The following is a 6899-nucleotide window of genomic DNA, read 5'->3' on the forward strand; positions in this document are numbered from 1 at the left end:
ACTTCACCTTCTTCGGACGTCCAACCGGCAAACGCTCCCAGCTCCATATGGAAAGTGCGAGCAAACAACCACCAATACCTCCAGATGACCTACAACAGGCTTCGTCCAACTGCACATAAAAGAGAACATGGTTCAATTAAGAGCAAGATCGCATTCATAATGTAGCAATGAAGTGAAAAAGAAACAACTTCATACCTGTCTATACAAGTAAGCCAGTGTCGCCGAACCCCAACTCCATTTGCTATCGAAGACGGTCAACGCCTTCAGCCACATCCATGGAGCATTCTTGCCTGTGCCATCAGCAAACATAGTCCTGGATATCACATACCACATGTAGACACGAGCATATATCTTGACCGTGTCCTCATCAGCTTCCGGTGGGCAAGTACCAAAGTGCTCAGTAATCCACGTGAAAGTAGCACCGGCTGCGACTCTTTCCTTCTTCTTGTTTTCTGCTGCTGGTTCCGGAGGCTCCGGAGGAACCATACCGATAAGGGCATGCATCTGCGCGCGCCACCCATCGGAGTCGGTGCTCATACATAGAGGATTCCCATCGATAGGAAGACCGGTGATCATAGCAATATCCTGGAGCGTCACTGTCATCTCCCCGGTCCGTAGATGGAAACTATGTGTCTCCGGCCGCCAATGATCAATAAGCGCGGTGAGTGCTGGAGCATTGTTGGGTGGCGTCGACCGTCTGACCATATGAATGAAAGGGAGAAGTCCTGTCTCCCTTACATACGATGTGTATCGCTCATCATAGCGCATCCACCCAAGGGTGACCCCGTGAGAACGAAGCTTCAAAGGTGCAAGCGCCTACAAACAAACAATTCATAACATTACATATGGGGCATTTGTGTTTGAAATAAATACGAAATTCATAAAACAGGCCACTTTCATTATTACCCGCTGCTCCACCGCCATAGCGTACGACCGGTGTTGTTTGTCCCAGTGATCATCGAGAAGCCAAACCATCCTAACAATTTTGAAAGAAAGCTTTCTTGTCAACACGATTATCTTTTCAATACAAATAAACTAAAGTACGCCTACTAGATGCAAAATACAAAGCATATGTATCCAAACCATTCTTGCCAATACAAATGTAATTTCAATAAACTAAACTAAGCCTACCTCATGCAAGATTCAATACAAATATCTTTTCCATATAAATAAAATGTCAACCTATGTATCCAAACTATATAAATAACATGTCAACCTATGTATCCAAACCACATTCTAGTCTAACAAGGGTTCCCCAAATCGAATACATGCAAGATTCAAACAAAAATTCCCTAAATCTAATACAACAAGATTCAAACAAGGGTTCCTCAAATCTCCGAAATAGCATACATTCTATGGATAGAAAGAAGGGGATCGGAGAAAAGTACCTTCTAGGATGGATTGGTGAAGGAATCCATGGGCCAAATCGTCAGATTTGATGATTTTTTAAGAGGGGATTGAGAGGGGGAGAGGAGGAAGCCGCCGGCCGCCTATTCTGTAACTCCTCTGGAACGAATGGGTGGGGTGGGGGGGGGGCAGCGGGCGGCTGGCATCTAAGTCACAGTGCAGCGCCTGCGGGCCGGGCGCTGCACATTACGGTGCAGCGCCTAGCTCTGAGGCGCTGCACTGCTGGGTGCGGGCCCAAGGGCTGCCACGGTGGACTGGCGTGCAACGCCCCCGAGCTAGGCGCTGCACCGTAGGGTGTGGCGCCTGCGTGGCGGGCGCCACACAAAAGGGTCAGTGCTGTGAAATAGTTTCACGGGCAGTTCATTTTGTGAATTGATTTCGTCCACAGGTCAAAATAGTCAAAACTGCCCACTCTGCCCGATGGGTTTAATATTTTTCTATTTATATATCCATGGGTAATTTTTTATCTCATACCCTTACCATAATAGGGTTTTTACCCGGCGGGTACACGGGTAATGGGTACCCATTGCCATCTCTAAACGCCAGTACATCGGACTAATGTAAGCCGGGAGCCCAAGTCAGCTCTTTGGCAACCTCCGCCACTGGATCACGTGAAGTTTAATGTTGATGCCGCTGTTTCAAGGTAGAAAATTTGGTGCGGTTGGAGTAGTATGCAGGGACGTGGCTGGCACTTTCCTGGGTGCCTCTTCTTTTACTTTTCAACACATTTGATCATGTTGCATTGGAAGCATTGGAGGTAAGAGAGGCGCCGGCGCTCACGGAGGATTTATATGTGCATAAGATATAGGTGGCGTCTGATTGCAAGATCGTCGTGGATAAAATCAAGCAAGGTACAATGTCGAATCATGCGGCAATCGTACATGAAATTATAGAGCGATCGAATGCTTTTATTGCTTGTAATTTTGTCCATAAATTGAAGAGCTCAAATTTTGAGACTCACAATCTCGCTAGGCATGTACTTTCGCTCGGGGCTAGGCCGCCGTGTCTGGTTAGGCCTCCTAGGAGATTTGAATTTTATCCCTGTAAATGTTGTAACAATTTAAATAAAGCATGGCGAGGATATCTCAAAAAAAACTAATTAACGAGCGCTCCTTCGGGAGCCTCACAATGATCAACGCCATTTGGCGCGCTTTTAGCCGCCCGCCATGTGTCGCGGTCTGGGCGGTTCCTTCGGATTTTCTTTTGTTTTTCGCATGCGTTTTCGGTTTTTTAAACGGGATTTTTAGGTTTTTTCGACGTTTCGATTTTTCACCGGTCTTCCTTAGCTTTTAGAACAATACAAATTCAAAAAAAAAAGCAAAAAACGTGTTCTATTTTTTCCATCCGCGAGGGTCACGGCTTTGCTTCCGCGAGAGGTATGGTTTTGCTTTCGTGAGAGTCACGGTCGTGCCTCTCGGAAACGGAAAAAATGCGTTCTTTTTTTTTCTTTTGCGAGAGGCGCGGTTTTGCTTCCGTGAGAGACACGGTCGTACTTTTACGAGAGTCATGGCCGTGTCTCTCGGAAACGGAAAAAAATAATTTTTCTGTTTTTGCTTTTGCGAATGGTTGTGTTTTCGCGAAAGGCATGGTCGTGCCTTTCGAAAACAAAAAAACGTGTTTTTTGTTTTTTTTCTTTCTGAGAGTTACGGTTTTGCTTTCGTGAGAGGCATGGCCGTGTCTCCTCAGAAAAGGAATAAAACGTGTTTTCTTTTTTCTTTCCTTTCACGAGAGGTAAGGTTGTGATTTCACGAGAGGCACGGACGTGCCTCTTTCGGAAATGGGAAAAACCTGTGCTCCCGGTTCGGTTTCTTCGTCCGTTTTTTTTGTAGAAAAAATGTCAAAACCTATCAACAGGGGATCTAGTTTTGAAGATCTTGACGCTGAGAATTCAACAGTGAAAATGATTCGAGATTTGGACGCACGGTTTAAGAGATAAAACATTTTGAATAAACGAATCTAGAAAAAAGAAAAACTTCCAGATTGCGATAAGTGACGCACATGTAGCGTGCCAATTGTGATAACCTAAGAAGGTGAGAGTGATCTTTGCAATGAGTATTACTCAATTAGTGATTTCGTCGCAACGTTGCATACACAAACTACCCGCATCGTTCATGGACCCAACTCCTATTTGAGGCGAATCCTACTTGGCGCTGTAGGCGCCTGTTATAGACCAGAGCAACTGGTTGATGAGCGCTCCTTTCGGAGCCTTGTAACGATCACTTGCGGTGGGCTGACAGCTCACAGGTGTCGTCACGTGTTCCGTTCTGAACGCTACCTCTGAATTTTGTTTTTTTATTTCTACATGCATTTTCGATTTTCTAACTGTTTTTTTTCTTTTTGGTTTTCCATCCCTCTTCCTTAGCTTTTGGACCCGAAAAAAGAAAAAAAATTGGTTAAAAAATGTGATTTTTGCTTCTGCGAAAGGCACGGTTTTGCTTGCGCGAGACGCACGGTAGCGTCTCTTGGAAAAAATGCGTCTTGTTTTTTTCTTCTTCTTCTTCTTCCGCAAAAGGTACGGTTTTGCTTCCGCGAGAGACACGGTTGCCTTTCGAAAACGAAAAGAAAACATGTTTTCAGTCATTTTTTCCTTTCGCGAGAGGCACAGTTTTACTTCGGCGAGAGACACGAGTTGTACTTCCGCAAGAGGTGCGCCCGTGCCTTTCGGAAACGCAAAGAAAAATGTTTTCTGTTTTTTTTCCTTTCGCGAGAGGCACGGTTTTGTTCCTGCGGGAGGCACGACCGTGCCTCTCCAAAATGAAAAAAAATGTATGTTATGTTTTTTTTTCTTTCACGAGAGACATGGTTGTGCTTTTGCGAGAGGCATGAGTGCGCCTCTTTCAGAAAAATAAAAAACCGTGCTTTTGGTTTGGTTAGAAAAAGTTCGTCAAACCTATCAATATATGATCTAGTTTTGAAGATTTCAACCGGAGGAATTCAACGATAGAAACGGTTCAAAATTTGAACGCACAATTTACGAAATAAAATGTTTTGAATAAACTGTGCTTTTGGTTTGGTTAGAAAAAGTTCGTCAAACCTATCAATATATGATTTAGTTTTGAAGATTTCAACGGGAGGAATTCAACGATAGAAACGGTTCAAAATTTGAACGCACAATTTACGAAATAAAATGTTTTGAATAAACGGATTTACAAAAAAGGGAAATACCCAAATTGCAACAAATAGCGCATAAAGGCATGAGTGCGCCTCTTTCAGAAAAAGAAAAAACCGTGCTTTTGGTTTGGTTAGAAAAAGTTCGTCAAACCTATCAATATATGATCTAGTTTTGAAGATTTCAACCGGAGGAATTCAACGATAGAAACGGTTCAAAATTTGAACGCACAATTTACGAAATAAAATGTTTTGAATAAACTGTGCTTTTGGTTTGGTTAGAAAAAGTTCGTCAAACCTATCAATATATGATTTAGTTTTGAAGATTTCAACGGGAGGAATTCAACGATAGAAACGGTTCAAAATTTGAACGCACAATTTACGAAATAAAATGTTTTGAATAAACGGATTTACAAAAAAGGGAAATACCCAAATTGCAACAAATAGCGCGTCACTCATTTATCTTTGCAAAAAGTACTCTTCAATTAATTTCGGTGATAGACAAATTTACTAAAACGCGCGCGCTGCGAATCGAACAGCCGACCTCACTCGTTGACACTCGTTCATGCAACCACCGCGCGATAAAGGAGGATCTGCTAAACTTCGACTCTTCGCGTTTTTTATTCCTTCCTTCTCTATTTTTTCCCCTTTTTTCTTTTTTCCATTTTAGTTTTTTCTTGTTTATTTTTTTCTTCCAGGTTTCCTTCCTCATCGTTTTTCGTTTATTCTTTTCTTAATTGCGTGAACATTTCCAAATTGATGATGTTTTTTTAATTTCATGAAATTTTATTTTCAAAATAAATGAAATTTTTTAGTGATTTTTTAACAATGATGATTTGTTTTCAAACTCGATGAACTTTTTCTAGTTCGATGAACATTATTCAAATTTGATGAATTCTTTTTAAAATTGATGAACTTTTTTTAAATTCAATGAACTTTTTTCGAAATTAGATGAACTTGTTTTAAAATTGGATGAAATTTTTTCAGTTTTGTGAACATTTTTTCAAAATGGTAATTTTATTTTCAATATTTTGATGAACTTTTTTCAATTTTTTTGTGAACTATTTTTTACATTGATGAACTTTTTCCAAAATCATTGAACTTTTGTTTAATAGGGCAACGGTTTTCTTCATGTTCACATGCTTTTCCTGAAATCTGTGACGTTTGAGCGGCTATGAGCATTTAAATAATTAGCGCTGAGTTTTTTGAATTGGAACCAGATGCTCTAGTGCTTAGCCGAAGACCGGAAGGTAGTGTTTGTCACGAGTTCGATACGCCACGGGAATGTAGTATTTTTTTAATTCTTTTTGCGCATTTCAGCACCATTTTTGTGGCGGTTACCCTTCGTGGGCTGGCCCAGTTCAATGTGTAGCGTGCGCCGTTTCGCGCCTAGGAGCTCCCCTATTTGGCGCCCAAGGCGAGCTCCTACTCGGAGTTGTCGTGGATTCGCACAGGTTTCGAGCGAGCGACGCGATCTGCGCCGGCCCATTAATCATTTCAGCTATCCCAATTTTGCAAACCTTGTATAGATGACTAGACGGTTTTTTTCGGTTTTGGGAAACTTTTAGAAGTTTCCTGAACCGTTTTTTTCCTTACTTTTTTCTGTTGCTGTTTCTTTTTTGATTTTCTTCTTTCCTGTTTCTTTTTTTTTGCTTTTTATCTCCTTTTTTGTTTACTATTTTTCCTTTTCAATATTTTTTAGATGTTCATCTTTTTCAAAAATTGTTTGCAAATTTAGAAAATGTTCACGTTTCCAAAAATGGTCACCTTTCAAAATTTGTTCAAGAGTTTCAAACAATTTTCACGTGTGCAAAAAAAGTTTGTGTTCCCAGAAAATGTTGCCATTTTCAAAAAATTGTTCCCAAATTTCAATTTTATTCGGGGAGTTCAAAAAATTGTCTTTTAAAAATGTGTGCTTTTCCGAAAGTTGTTCACATTTTCAAATTTTGTTATTAGATTCAGAAAATGTTCCATTTTTAAAAAAATATAAAAATGTTCATCTTTTCTGCAAATGCTTGAGCCTTTTCAAAATATATTCATTTTTTTATTTTTTACTTTTATAAACACGAAAACAACATTTCTAATTTTATATAGTTGTTTGGAAAATTCAAAAAATGTTTGTTTTTCCAAAAATTATTCACATGTTTAAACTTGTTCACGAGATTTAAAAACTTTTCACTGTTGCCAAAATATTATAAAAAAATGAAACTTGTTCACATATTCAAATAATGTTCTGAATTTCAAAAGTTGTTCCGGTTAAAATTTATTCACAAATACGAAAAATGTTCATGTTTTCTAAATTTGTTCGTAAAGTCAAAAAATTGTTCGCATTTTCAAATTTTGTTTATGACTTTGAAAAACGTTCCTCTTTTCTAAAAATGTTA

The sequence above is a fragment of the Triticum urartu genome, chromosome 1A, assembly GCF_056163025.1.
Source record: "Triticum urartu cultivar PI428250 chromosome 1A, HENAU_Tu73, whole genome shotgun sequence".
Classification (NCBI taxonomy): Eukaryota; Viridiplantae; Streptophyta; class Magnoliopsida; order Poales; family Poaceae; genus Triticum; species Triticum urartu.